Source organism: Aegilops tauschii, chromosome 4 (genome assembly GCF_002575655.3).
Source record: "Aegilops tauschii subsp. strangulata cultivar AL8/78 chromosome 4, Aet v6.0, whole genome shotgun sequence".
NCBI lineage: Eukaryota > Viridiplantae > Streptophyta > Magnoliopsida > Poales > Poaceae > Aegilops > Aegilops tauschii.
Window position 1 is genome coordinate 455,573,424 of NC_053038.3, and position 15,752 is coordinate 455,589,175.

The following is a 15,752-nucleotide window of genomic DNA, read 5'->3' on the forward strand; positions in this document are numbered from 1 at the left end:
AACTTACGACAAGGTTCACATCAGGTCTGGTACACAGCATGGCATACATAATAGACCCTATGGCCGAGGCATAGGGGATGACACTCTGTCGGTGGAAAACGACACCTATGGGATCACAAGAATCCCTACTACGGTTGCCGGGGCGCGGGGTTGTGAGATGAGCAGGATTAACAGTCAACACAAGGATCGTTTACCCAGGTTCGGGCCGCGAGGATACGTAATACCCTAGTCCTGCTTTGGTGTGTATTTGAGAGAGTTCTTGAGCTCTCAAACTAGCTATGGTGGCTGTGTAGTTCAAAAGAGCCGAATCCCTCTCCAGTACGCCATGGGCCTCCATTTATAGTCAAAAGGGGCTGCCACAGTGGCATATAGGAGGTGGAAAGGTATACAGTGATGCGGGCTTATCGCCCGTGTTACAGGACAAGACGCATTTAATGCATAGCTTAGGTGTCCCTTAGCTTTATCGGGGACGGGAACAAGGCCCGTCCCTTCGGTCGCTGCTCCGCCTTGCTTCGTGACGCGCCCAGGCCAGCGATGCATGTGGTGCCATGTAGGCAGGCAGGCAGCTGAGGTGGCGCGGTGGTAGGGTCTTCACGAAGATGTGCATGCCACCACGCAGGTGCTTGCTGAGTTGGCGTAAAGGCCGCCGGTCGGCACGCAGGTGCCTGCCCAGCTGGTTGAGCTAGCAGCTGCTTGGCGACGGCGGTGGAGTCTTGGTCGATGCGGGCCTGGCTATGGCCCTGCTGACGCCCTTGGCGAAGGCCTTGCCGGGCCCGGCAAGGGTCTTGCCGTGGCGTTGCAGTCTTCCCGGCAAGGCGCTTGCCGGGGGTCTGATGGATCTCCTCGGCAAGGATCCCGCTAAGGGTCGCCTTCTTCTGGTTCTCATCTGATCTCACATCTCTATGGTCCTGACAAGGATCTGCATGCCACTGCGGAGGTGCCTCCCGAGCCCTAGTTCCAATGTATTTGTTTGGGTTGGAACCCGTGGGCTCAAGTGTAGCTCACTCTGTTGGCGTCGGGCGTGCCACCCCGGCAAGGCCCTTGCTGGGGCTGCCGAGGTTGCCCCGGCAAGGGTCTTGCTGGGGGAACCTGCTTCGCCCTTCTGTCCTTTGTGTTCTTCGTCTTCACGTTGCCTTGGGCTTCTTGTGCTTTGGCTTCTCTCCAGCTCCCCTCCTCTGCCTTGCTTAGTGTGGCCGCGGTGCGCGGCTCCGACTGACCGTGCACAAGTAAAGGGGTACAAAAGAGTGCCCCTACTTTTGTACACCGACAGGAGCCCCCAGGCCTGGGCCACACATAAGCGCAACACGTTGTTGGGCCAGGCCCAAAATGGTGCGCGGGCAGGTGGGGCGGATTTTTACCACAGTAACTCTCCGTCCACTGCGCTTCCCCATGACCTGCGCGCGACGTGGGGGGTCATGCGTGGGGCGGTTTATGCATGCATGTGTCACATCGTGGTAAAGAGGCGGCTCGCGCCTTCCCCATAAAAAGAGGGAGGCGTGGAGGCGCGGCTCATTTACTGGGTGGACTCGGGTCACACTCTTCAAGGCGCCCACGCCCCATGGTCACGGGGCAGGGAACAGTCGCCTCACCCGTCCCTTCGATCCTGCTCGCTAGCCACGCGTCCTCCATGCAAGTGGCAGGTGATGGAGGCGGGAAACCGGGCCGTCGCTGATTGGGGCAGCGGGTCGGTCCTGACTCCCTGCGCCTCCGATGGCTGGATTGGCTGAGTGGGGCGGACGAGTCTCGACCTCGCTCCTTTATAAGGAGGGCGAGGGAGGGCGTCATCCCACATTCCTTCAGTATCCATCCTCTTGCACCTTTGCTTCTTTCTTCCACCTGCCATGGCGAGAGGAGGCGCTGGGCCTTCGACGGTGGCGGCGAGGGTCGCTGCTCGTCAGCGCGTCCCTCCTTCCCACGAGCCCGCGGCGGCGGAGCCAGCCACGAGAGGAAGGGGGAGGGGGCATGGCCAAGGTCGCCGCGGCGGTCAAGGGAGAGGGGGACGAGGTGGCGCGGCGGTCGTGCCTACGCCAGCGGTGCCTCCCGCGATGGAGGGTCACGTCGGGGACCAGCCTCGCGAGTTCTTCATCAGGCTGCGCCGGCCACCGCGTCGTCGTCTCCGTCTCCCCACCCCCTTCGCTCAGGAGATGGAGCTCGATCCGCCCCAGACCCTCGGATTGCACATGAGGGGCTGCGAGACCGGCGGCACGTGGGTCGACGTCGACTTCCCCGCTCAGCATGTTATGTATCTCCGCCGCGGATGGAAGACATTTGCCCATATCCATAGCCTGATGGTGGGGCTCGTCCTCTACTTAAAGTTAATGGAGGGCGGCCTTCTCTCCGTCAAGGTCTTCGGAGATCTTGGAACTCGCCTGAAGTGCTGCGTGGAGAGCTCCTCCGACGATGAAGATTCCTCCTCGAGCGAGAGCGACGAGGAGGACAACGACAGCGACGACGAGGGTAGTAGGCAGGAGGATGACGGGTCCGACTAGGTGTCCGTAGCAGCAGCATCTGCACCGGGCCCCTTGAACTTCTCGGGGTCGCCTCCTTGGGCGGCTGGCGTAGGAGGCCCGAAGAAGGCGAAGAAGGCGGGTGGAGGGCCGTCAAGTCGGAGTACGCGGGCACCGACAACTTCGTCGCGTATTGCCGGTCCTGCCGCCTCGTCTTCCAGCTCTTCTCCGGTCATCATCATCACCAGCCTCTCTCCGGGATGGCCACCGGGATGTTCTCCTGGCGCCTTCTGCTGCTCATGCCTTGCCTAGGCGCTCCTTTCGCCCTCCTGCTGTCTTGTTTCACCTTCTGAGGAGAGGGACAAGAAAGGGATTACGGGCACCTTATCTCTTTTTAGTTTGTAAGCCTGCGGGCACTTGTTAGATTTGAAACTTGTAATCCCCTTGCTCACGTTTTTCGTTCCGTACGAACTGTACCTGTATGGGATGTTTTTAATGAAAAAGGGTGTTTGCCGGGTTCTCTGTGCATGAGCAAGGCCCATGCCAAGGACGAATCCTTGTTATTTTTAAGATAAATACTGTTGCCCGGCAACAGGCCTTGCCGTTTCCCCACTCCAGTCGACCATTCTCATGCCCTTGGCGGAGGCAGGGCGAAGTAGAGTTAGGCCCCTTGTTCATCTCCTCGCCACCGTGACTACTACCAAATTCCAACCCAGGAGGTAGCTCTTGGGTATAGGAAAGGGGGAGCACGGTGGTTTTAAGAACATAAATGAGGTTTCACATGTCCCAGTTCCATACGGAAGTGCATAACAGGGGATGAAAGACTTACCTGAATTCGCAGCCCCCGGCAACTTTGGCTTGCCATGGTTGGATCCTTGTGTCTTCAGCCCCCGGCACTCCTGGCTTGCCGGGGCCGGAGTGCCGGTCCGTCCTCTTTCTCCCAAGCGGCTCAGAAGAAGTGTCCACGTGCCCTGCGAACCAAAGAGGACAGAAAGACACGTACTCGACCTCTAGGCTAGGGGTTAGTCGCCGCTAAGCACTATCAACCCTAACCGAGGGAGAGACTCTTGCGGCTATGGTAGCAGCGCAAGGCTTGCTGGTAGCATGCTGCTCTCACAGCCGCCCGCAGACGATCTTCCTCAAGGAGCGTTGCGTCATCTTGCCGCAATTGCTCTTGCTCAAGCTCGTCGTAAGCGAGCACTCGAGGTGACCCGTATATGAGTTCCGTGGGGAGAACTGCTTCTGCCCCGTATACCAGGGCAAAGGGTGTCTAGCCGGTGGCTCGATTTGGCGTCGTCCTGATTGACCAAAGAACCGTCGGCAACTCATCAATCCAGCGCCTTCCGCTCTTGTGCAGCGTATCGAAAGTCTTCGTTCTCAGGCCACGCAACACTTCAGCATTTGCTCTCTCGGCCTGGCCGTTGCTCCGTGGGTGTGCCATGGAAGCGAAACAGACCTTGCTGCCGAGGTCTTGGATGTATTGCATGAAGGTGTGGCTTGTGAACTGCGTGTCGTTGTCGGTGATGACTCTGTTTGGCACACCAAAACGGCAGACTAGTCCCTTGAAGAACTTTATGGCTGACTGTGCTATCACTTTCCTCGCTGCTTCCACCTCCGGCCACTTTGTGAACATGTCGATTGCAACGTACAAGTACTCAAAGCCCCCGACAGCACGAGGGAAAGGGCCCAGTATGTCGAGCCCCCAGACCAAAAATGGCTAGGAGAGAGGGATTGCTTGAAGGGCTTGAGCTGGTTGATGAAGCTTCTTTGAATGGAACTGACACGCTTCACACTTGGTTACTAGTGCCGTTGCATCCTGGAGGGCAGTGGGCCAGAAGAAACCCTGCCGGAATGCCTGGCCGGCAAGGGCCCTCGACCCTATGTGGGAGCCACATATGCCTCCGTGTATCTCCACCAACAGCTCCAGCCCTTCCACCCGGGGAATGCACTTCAATTTCACACCGTTCGGTCTCTTCCTGTACAGGACGTCATCGATGAACTGATACATAGCAGACCGACTGGCTACTTTCTCTGCTTCTTCCTGCTCCTCAGGAAGCTCCCCTGTTTGGAGGAATCGGACGGTATGTTGTGCCCATGCCGGAGCTTGGGGCTCGACGGCAAGGACCAAAGGCATCTCTTCAGCCATGGGAGCGGTCGTCTCTACGGCCAGGGCTTGACGGCCTGCCGGAGTCGATCGCTCCTCGGCAGGCTCATGGTCCACGGCAACGCCCTTTCCGGCGGCCCCTGGGGGCTCGGCGGGAAAGTACTTGCCGGGGCCTGATTTCCTCCGCTTGTTCTGCTCCGTTGATGGTTCGACGGATGGTTGAGTCAACCGAAGCAAAAAGGTACCTGGTTCCACCGGTAGCTTGAATGTAGCGCGCTTTGACAGGTAGTCAGCGATGTCGTTTTCCGCTCGGGGAACGTGCGCCGCTTGTACATCGTCAAAGCGCTCCTCCAGCTTCCTCACCTCATCTGCGTATGCCTCCATCAACGGGCTCAGATAATCCTTGTTGACCTGCCTGACGACGAGCTGCGAATCACCCCTGACGATGAGCTTTTTAACTCCAAGGTCTGCCGCGATCCTGAGACCGGCAAGCAACCCCTCGTACTCAGCGGTGTTGTTGGTGCACATCTCCCTGGGAAAGTGCATCTGGATTACATACTTGAGGTGCTCTCCGGTGGGTGCGACGAGCAACACACCAGCACCGGCGCCTTGCAGCTAGAAAGCTCCATCAAAGTACATAATCCAGTCGCGAGCTGTTTCTTTGCCGAGGAGAGTGGTCTCCTGGATCTCTTCATCAGACGTTGAGGTCCATTCTGCAATGAACTCTGCCAAGACTCTATTCTGGATTGTCGAGGTACTTTCAAACTTCAACCCAAAGCTTGACAACTCCAAGGCCCACTCCACAATCCTTCTGGTTGCATCTGGGTTGTGCAGTATCCGTTGCAACGGGAGGCGGGTGACGACAGTGATCTCGTGGGCTTGGAAGTAATGACGCAGCTTCCTCGAGGCCATAAGGAGGCCGAAGAGCAATTTCTGCACACCGGAGTACCTTGACCTAGCCCCTGCAAGAGGGAGCTGACAAAGTAAACCGGGTGCTGCATATCTTCTTCTTCTGCACCACCTCATTTGGCCGCGCGGGCCCCATCCCGATGGCGTCAGACCCTGCCGGGAGCTTTGCCTTGCCGGTGTCGGGCCCTGCCGGTGGTGTCTCTGACTTGCTGTCTGCCGGCCCCACCGTCGCCACTGCTTCTTCGTCAGCCTCCCTCTGCGCCACTAGCGCGACAGTGACCACTTGATTTGTTGCCGCCAAGTACATCAGCAACGGATCTTGTGGCTTCGGGACAACTAGTATCGGCATAGAGGAAAGGTATCTCTTCAGGTCTTGCAATGCCGCTTCGGCCTCTGGGGTCCACTCCATTGGGCCCGCCTTCTTCAGGATCTTGAAAAAGGGAAGGGCGTGCTCGGCGGACTTGGAGATGAATAGGCTCATGGCGGCAACGCAGCTAGTGAGCCGACGCACATCCTTGATCCGCTTGGGCGCCTCAATCTGCTCGATAGCCTTGATCTTGTCTGGGTTTGCCTCGATCCCACGCTGCGACACAAAGAACCCGAGAAGTTTGCCGGACGGAACGCCGAAGACACACTTCTCAGGGTTCAGCTTGAGGTTGATCTTGCGCAGGTTGGCAAATGTCTCTTCTAAGTCTTGTACAAGAGTTGCCCTGTCTTTGGTTTTGACCACTATGCCATCCATATAGGCTTCCATATTTCTATGTAGCTGGGGTTCAAAGCCAATTTGGACTGCCCTTGCAAATGTTGAGCCAGCACTCTTCAACCCGAAAGGCATCCGTGAAAAGCAGTACGTACCACATGGGGTGATGAATGATGTCTTCTCTTCATCTTCTCTTGTCATGAAGATCTGGTGGTATCCTAAGTAGGCGTCGAGGAATGATAACAGATCACACCCGGCCGTGGAGTCAACAATCTGTCGATGCGTGGCAACGGGAAGGGGTCCTTAGGACAAGCCTTATTGATATCTGTGTAGTCAATACACAGCCTCCACTTCCCGTTTGCCTTGCGCACCACCACCGGATTGGCCAACCATGTCGGATGGAGCACTCCCCTCACCAGGCCCGCTGCTTCCAACTTTCTGATCTCCTCTGTGATGAATTCTTGCTGTTCCAAAGCTTGCTTCCTGACCTTCTACTTGATGGGTCGCGCATAAGGACAGATAGCAAGATGGTGCTCAATCACTTCCCTGGGAACGCTGGGGATGTCAGATGCTTGTCACGCAAACACATCGACATTCGCCCGCAGGAAAGTGACGAGCGCGCTTTCCTATTTGCTGTCAAGGGTGGAGCTTATGGTGAAAGCCCCTCCCGTACCATCCTCCTTGACGGACACCTTCTTGGTCTCTGGTGGCGCATCTCTGGATTCCTTGCTCTTGCTGGTGGAGCTCTCTGGCACGTCCTCGATGGTAGCACAACACTTCGAAGAGGTGCGCTTGCCAGAGTGGGTGCAAGAGGTCTTGCCGGTCTTCTTCTTCCCTCCCGGGGCTTCAACGGCAGGAGCAAGTGCCTTGGCGGCAGCTGCTGCAACCGCTTCCCGGTAGAGTAGGTCGGCGCAGATCAGCACGTCCTTCTTGTCGGGAGGGGACGGTGATGATGTTCATCGGCCCAGGCATCTTCAGCGTGTTGTAGGCGTAATGCGACGCCGCCATGAACTTTGCTAGTGCTGGGCGGCCAAGGATCCCATTGTAGGGCACGGGGATCTCGGCTACATCGAAGACAATCCTCTCTGTCATGTAGTTCAACTCACCTCCAAACGTCACATGCAATGTGACCTTTCCCTTCGGCTGGCTCCATCCCCGGTTGACCCCTTGAAACGTGCCCATTCCCTTGAGGTCTCCATCAGGAATTTGCAGCCTCTTGATCACAATGGGCGAGATCAAGTTCAGACCGGCCCCGCCGTCAACCAGCATCTTGTTCGCCTTGAGGTTGCGTATCATTGGTGAGACCAACAACGGGAAGCACCCAACCGCAGTTGTGCGGTCAGGGTGGTCCTTGGCATCAAAGAGGAGGGGCGTGCTGGACCACTTCAGCGGTTTCTAAGCGTCGAACAAGGGCTCCGCTGCTGTAATCTCACGCGCCCACTGTTTGAGCTGGCGGTGAGAAGTATGCAGCGAGGCGCCACCATCGACACACATGGCCTCTGTAGCCTTCTGGAACTCTTGCTCGCCGGACTCGTCGTCCTCGTCATGATCATCATCTTCTTGCTTCTTGTCGCGGCCCCGAGCGGGCCTCTCTTGTTGGTCATCCTTGCCGCGGCGACTTCCTTGGCCGCCATGCTTCTTGCCGGATCCCTCGGCACCATCCTGGCCCTTCTCCTTGTCCCGCCTTTCATACTCGGCCATTTGCTTCTAAGCAAGCAGCTCGACTTGTCGGCAGTTCTGGAGGTCGTGGCCCTTGGTGCGATGGATCTTGCAATACTGCTTGTCGGAGCCCCCCGGCTTGTCGGCAGCCGCCAAGGCCCGGCAAGCGGCGCACCCGGCAATTTCCTTGCTGAGGTTGTCTGCCTTAGACTTCTTGGCGGCGCCGGTGCTGTCGGATCCCTTGACGGCAACCACGGTCTTGCCCTTACGTTTCCTGTTGCGATGCCGGCCCTTCTTCGTCGGGGCGGCAGTGTCTTCATCAGTAGAGTCAGTTTCCGCGCCGGCGTCCTCGCCGGGGTACTTCCTTCCCTCTTTGGCCCGGGCGCACCTATCGTCCAAAAAATAAAGTTCGGCCACATCCTTGACCTTGTTCATCGCCAGCTCTTCGCGCATCTTGCGGTTGCGCACGTTCTGATGGAACGCGCTGATCACGGCGGCGGGATGAACATCGGGGATGTTGTACTGCACCCAGCTGAACCTCTGGATGTACTTGCGCAGGGTTTCCCCTTCCTTCTGGGGAATGATATGCATATCACTGGCCTGGCCATGAGCTTGGTGGCCCCCGGTGAAGGCACCAACGAACTCATGGCACAGATCCGACCAAGAAGAAATGGAATCCGCCGGCAAGTGCATCAACCAAGACATGACGTTGGGCTTCAGTGCCAACGGGAAGTAATTTGCAAGCACCTTGTCGTTGCGAGCTCCGGCAGCTTGCATCGCGATGGTGTAGATGCTGAGGAACTCTGACGGATGGGTCTTGCCATTGTACTTCTCGCCGACGTCGGGCTTGAACATGCGGTGGGACGGCCACTGGAACTGCCGCAGCTCACGGGTAAAGGCCGGGCAACCCACCTTGTAAGGTAGGCCACCGAAGCCCCCGGTGCTGGGTGGTCCATAGCGGGTCCCGCCCGTTTGTCCGACTAGTGGCGTGTATCGCGCCGACGCTTGATGGTGGTTCAAGCATCTTCATGGGCTCGTTCTCGCAAAACTTGGCGTTGGTCGCGGTGGGTCCGTGGGTCGGACGACTCTATGGAAATACTATCACAAGCGTCATGGCGATGGACCGACACCCGAGGTGGCTGGCATGGAGGAGGAGAGTGCACCGTGACCGCGGCACCCCCGGCCCCACCACCGCTGGCATGCGGTGGTTCGACACAGCGCCGGCCCGAGGGCCCCGCCGGTCGCGGATCATCTTTATTGGCGACGGCAGTGAGGCTCCGGATGGTGGCTCTCCACTCGTCGAGCTTCTCCACAGGAGGAGGGAAGTCGAGGAGCAGCTGTGCGCGCGCCAAAGCTTCTGCTGGCGTGGGTGGCAGCAACAGCTGCGTGGACTGTGGCGAGCTTCAAGTTCTAACCACATTAGAAGGAGCTCTATCATGGCCCAGCGGCTGCGTGCCATTTTCGCCAGCAATTCGGCGGGCATGCTGGACTCCTTCGTCCCGCAGATGATGCAGAGGACTCTTCCCACGGCGGCGTTCGGGGTCTCCAGCATGGTGGCGCTGCTCATCGCGCGCACCCTGGGAAGAGCGCGTTGTGGGCGCTGGCGTAGGCGTCTTGGAGTTCACTGCGCCGCCCATGGGTGGTACAGCGACACTCCTCGAGGGCCCCACGCCGCCTGCGGGGGCCCAGCCCCGTCTTTGGATTTGGCGATACGCGGCCCTTCGTCTGGCGCACGAACGACGCCGCTCGCCAGGATCTGACTGCCAGAGCGATGCTGGTGCTCGCGGGCCATGGCTCGGGTTCTCTCCGCGACCGGCCCGCTGCTCGTCCGCACCGGCACGGGTCGTTCGGCTCCCGATGAGCCGATCGCCGCGATCGTCTTCTTCTTGGGAGCCATGGCGATGAAGAACTGCTAGGCTAACTACTAGACCAGATTGTCACAATTGCACCACCCCTACCTGGCGTGCCAAAGATGTCGGTGGAAAACGACATCTATGGGATCACAAGAATCCCTACCACGGTTGCCGGGGCACGGGGTTGTGAGAAGAGCAGGATTAACAGTCAACACTAGGATCGTTTACCCAGGTTCGGGCCGCGAGGATGCGTAATACCTTAGTCCTGCTTTGGTGTGTATTTGAGAGAGTTCATGAGCTCTCGAACTAGCTATGGTGGCTGTGTAGTTCAAAAGAGCCGAATCCCTCTCCAGTACGCCATGGGCCTCCTTTTATAGTCGAAAGGGGCTGCCACAGTGGCATACGGGAGGTGGAAAGGTATACAGTGCTGCGAGCTTATCGCCCGTGTTACAGGACAAGACGCATTTAATGCATAGCTTAGGTGTCCCTTAGCTTTATCGGGGACGGGAACGAGGCCCGTCCCGTCGGTCACCGCTCCGCCTCGCTTCGACACGCGCCCAGACCAGCGATGCATGCGGTGCCATGTAGGCAGGCAGGCAGCTGAGGTGGCGCGGTGGTAGGGTCTTCACGAAGATCTGCATGCCACCACGCAGGTGCTTCCTGAGTTAGCGTAGAGGCCGCCCGTCGCCATGCAGGTGCTTGCCCAGCTGGTTGAGCTAGCAGCTGCTTGGTGACGGCGGTGGAGTCTTGGTCGACGCGGGCATGGCTGTAGCCCTGCTGACGCCCTTGGCGAAGGCCTTGCCGGGGGCCCGGCAAGGGTCTTGCCGTGGCGTTGCAGTCGTCCCAGGCAAGGCGCTTGCCGGGGGTCTTATGGATCTCCTCGACAAGGATCTCGCCGAGTGTCGCCGTCTTCTGGTTCTCATCTGATCTCACATCTCTATGGTCTTGACAAAGATGTGCATGCCACCACGGAGGTGCCTCCAGAGCCCTAGTTCCAATGTATTTGGTTGGGTTGGAACCCGTGGGCTCAAAGGTGGCTCACTCTGTTGGCGTCGGGCGTGCTGCCCCGGCAAGGCCCTTGCTGGGGCTGCCGAGGTTGCCCCGACAAGGGTCTTGCCGGGGGAACCTGCTTAGCCCTTCTGTCCTTTGTGTTCTTGGTCTTGGCGTTGCCTTGGGCTTCTTGTGCTTTGGCTTCTCTCCAGCTCCCCTCCTCTGCCTTGCTTAGTGTGGCCGCGGCGCAGGGCTCCGACTGCCCGTGCACAAGTAAAGGGGTACAAAAGAGTGCCCTACTTTTGTACACCGACACACTCATCTTTTCTCTATCTTCTGCCATGGTCAGGCATTGAGTTGTGCTCAATCTCACACCTTGTAATACATGCAAGAACCCCTTCTTGGACTGATCCATATTGAACTTCTTCAATATCTTGTCAAGGTATGTGCTTTGTGAAAGACCAATGAGGCGTCTCGATCTATCTCTATAGATCTTGATGCCTAATATGTAAGCAGCTTCTCCAAGGTCCTTCATTGAAAAACACTTATTCTAGTAGGCCTTTATGCTTTCCAAAAAGTCTATATCATTTCCCATCAATAGTATGTCATCCACATATAATATGAGAAATGCTACAGAGCTCCCACTCACTTTCTTGTAAACACAGGCTTCTCCATAAGTCTTCGTAAACCCAAACACTTTGATCATCTCATCAAAGCGAATGTTCCAACTCCGAGATGCTTGCACCAGCCCATAGATTGAGCGCTGGAGCTTGCATACCATGTCAGCATTCTTAGGATCGACAAAACCTTCTGGCTGCATCATATACAATTCTTCCTTAAGGAGACCATTAAGGAATGCTGTTTTGACGTCCATTTGCCATATCTCATAATCATAGAATGCAGTAATCGCTAACATGATTCGGACGGATTTCAGCTTCGCTACGGGTGAGAAGGCCTCATCGTAGTCAACCCCTTGAACTTGTCGATAACCATAAGCGACAAGCCGAGCCTTATAGATGGTTACATTACCATCCGCGTCTGTCTTCATCTTAAAGATCCATTTATTCTCTATGGCTTGCCGATCATCGGGCAAGTCTGTCAAAGTCCATACTTCGTTTTCATACATGGATCCTATCTCGGATTTCATGGCTTCAAGCCATTTGTTGGAATCCGGGCCCGCCATCGCTTCTTCGTAGTTCGAAGGTTCACCATTGTCTAACAACATGATTTCCAGGACAGGGTTGCCGTACAACTCTGGTGCGGAATGTGTCCTTGTGGACCTATGAAGTTCAGTAGAAACTTGATCTGAAGTTTCATGATCATCATCATTAACTTCCTCTCTACTCGGTGCAGGCACCACAGAAACATCTTCCTGAGCTACGCTACTCTCCGGTTCAAGAGGCAATACCTCATCAAGTTCTACTTTCCTCCCACTTACTTCTTTCGAGAGAAACTCTTTCTCCAGAAAGGATCCATTCTTGGCAACAAAGACCTTGCCTTCGGATCTGAGGTAGAAGGTATACCCAATAGTTTCCTTAGGGTATCCTATGAAGACGCATTTTTCCGATTTGGGTTTGAGCTTTTCAGGTTGAAGTTTCTTGACATAAGCATCGCATCCCCAAACTTTCAGAAACAACGGCTTAGGTTTCTTCCCAAACCATAATTCATATGGTGTCGTCTCAACGGATTTTGAGGGAGCCCTATTTAAATGAATGCGGCAGTCTCTAAAGCATAACCCCAAAATGATAGCGGTAGATCGGTAAGAGACATCATAGATCGCACCATATCCAATAGAGTGCGATTACGACGTTCGGACACACCATTACGCTGAGGTGTTCCAGCCGGCGTGAGTTGTGAAACAATTCCACCTTTCCTTAAGTGTGTGCCAAACTCGTGACTCAAATATTCTCCCCCACGATCTGATCGCAAGAATTTTATTTTCCTGTCACGTTGATTCTCAACCTCACTCTGAAATTCCTTGAACTTTTCAAAGGTCTCAGACTTGTGTTTCATTAAGTAGACATACCCATCTACTTAAGTCATCAGTGAGGGTGAGAACATAACGATAACCACCGCGAGCCTCGACGCTCATTGGACCGCACACATCAGTATGTATGATTTCCAATAAGTTGGTTGCTCGCTCCATTGTTCCGAAGAACGGAGTCTTGGTCATTTTGCCCATGAGGCATGGTTCGCACGTGTCAAATGATTCATAATCAAGGGACTCCAAAAGTCCATCTGCATGGAGTTTCTTCATGCGTTTGACACCAATGTGACCAAGGCGGCAGTGCCACAAGTATGTGGGACTATCATTATCAACCTTACATCTTTTGGCATTCACACTATGAATATGTGTAACATCACGTTCGAGATTCAATAAGAATAAACAATTGGCCAGCGGGGCATGACCATAAAACATATCTCTCATATAAATAGAACAACCATTATTCTCGGATTTAAATGAGTAGCCATCTCACATTAAACGAGATCCAGATACAATGTTCATGCTCAAAGCTGGCACTAAATAACAATTATTGAGGATTAAAACTAATCCTGTAGGTAAATGTAGAGGTAGCGTGCCGACGGCGATCACATCGACCTTGGAACCATTCCCGACGCGCATCGCCACCTCGTCCTTCGCCAGTCTCCGCTTATTCCGCAGCTCCTGTTTTGAGTTACAAATATGAGCAACCGCACCGGTATCAAATACCCAGGAGCTACTACGAGTGCTGGTAAGGTACACATCAATAACATGTATATCAGATATACCTTTGGTATTGCCGGCCTTCTTATCCGCTAAGTACTTGGGGCAGTTCCGCTTCCAGTGACCATTTCCCTTGCAATAAAAGCACTGAGTCTCGGGCTTGGGTCCATTCTTTGGCTTCTTCCCGGCAACTGATTTACCGGGCGTGGCAACTCCCTTCACTACAAAAAAATACACTTCCGTGATGATACGTGTTTGTCACAGTAGGTCGCGTTTTTTGTCATGCATGTACATCCATGACAAATTTATGACAGAATCAAGATAGTCTTACCTGTGCTGTCGTAGAAGTGTAACATGACATTGCCAAAATTATCATCACCGAAGTGTCCACTTCCATGACGATAAATCGCGCGTCACAGAAGTGCTTTCGTCAAGGGTGACCGACACGTGGCATCCACCGTAACGGAATGCCGTTAAGCTATCGGGTCGGGTTTTGGATCCGATAACCCGTTAACAGCCCCGACCAATGGGGATTTTCCACGTGTAAAATCATCATTGGCTGGAGGAGACACGTGTCAGGTCCGGCCCATCAAGTTTAAATGGGCCGGCGTAGGTAAAGGCCCACGAGATTTTGCGGACCATAATGGGCTGGCCCATCTAAAGGCCCACAAGATTTTGCGGGCCATAATGGGCCGGCCCAGGTAAAGGCCCACAAGATTTTTGTGTGCCATAATGGGCCGGCCCAGGTAAAGGCCCACAAGATTCTTGCGGATCATAATGGGCCGGCCCAGCTAAAGGCCCACGAGATTTCGCCGACATTAATGGGCCGGCCCAGCTATAGGCCCACAAGATTTTGAGGACCCTAGTAGGCCGGCCCATTAACTAGTTGCCATGTTTTGGGCCAAATGCCGGCCCATATTTAATTCGGTCCATTAATGGCCTGCCACGCTCTGGGCCTAATAGTGGCCCATATGATATCCGGCCCGTTAAAAGCCTACCACATTCTGGGCCAAATTACGGCCCAGATCAGGTCCGGCCCTTTAAGAGGCTTTGGGCTCAATTATGGCCCATATCAGATTCGGCCTGTCAACTGGACACTATGCTTTTGGGCCCACATGCTAAAGGCCCACTTAGTAATTCGGCCTGATATTAGTTTTGGCATGTTAAGGGCCCATTTAACATTTCGGCCCTATATTAATTTCAGCCTGTTAAAAGCCCGTCATATAGTTGGGCCTAACTACAGCCCGGTTTGCATCCGGCCTGCTCGCAGTCGATAACTGATTGGGCCAAACAAGGACCGAGACAATTTTGGCCTGTTAAAAGCCCGTGATTTGATTCGCACAATCATGGGCCGGGGTACATTTTGGGCTGCTGCCGGCCCATGAGCTGTTCGACACGTTTCAGGCCCAACCTACATCGTGATTGCATGACGGCCCGATTATGTACCGTAATTTTACGGTTTGGCCGGTTTACTGCAAAGACATGATATATATACAGTAAAATAACTGCAGCATCGTGAATAAGAAAAAACCTAGACTATACAATAAAGAAATTACGGCATATTACATCCACTGGGCATCAAAGTTCGCCACTATGATAATAAAGCACAAGCAGACAGCAGATTACATACACTGGGCATCAAAGATCGCCACCAGTGCAAATAAACACGCCGACAAAATAATATACAAAACCGACAGCTCTTCAATAGAGTTCAAGAAAGGTTAGCCCTGCTGGGGAGCTGCAGCGCAAGCAGCTGAGCAAGATGATGAGACTGTGCTTGTTCAACACTTATATCTTCCTCACTCTGAAATATAAACAAGCAGACAGATGACAGGTTTTGCACATAAAAGTATCAGTGCTGACAATTCATCACATTTCTTACTGACGAATAAAGTGACACAGTTTAAAATTGCATTAACACAATATGGTATTGTTCAGGTCAAGACATAGCAGGAAATGACATTGTGAAGGAGTTGGCAGCTTCACGACACCACTGGATTACAGATCAAGAACTCATAAGTATCAATGGTTAGTGTGCTATCAATTTATACCATTTCAGATTGGCAAATAAAGAGACAGTTTAAATAATAGTAGAATGATATGACATTGTTCATAGTTAAGACATTGCAGAATATGACATTGTGCTGTAGTGGGTAGGTTCACCACACCACTGGATTACGGATGAAGAACAGAAGCATACATGCAGTGCAAAAGAAGATCACTTGCTCTGTATAGTTTAATTTACATGGTATGAAGAAGGAACTTGGTTGTACAACTGAAAACTTAAATTGAGAAAGGACAAACTTTTGTTTATGAACTACATAATAAACTTTAAACAAGCAATTTGATGCAAACACCAAAAATAAACAGCTGTTACAGTCATGCC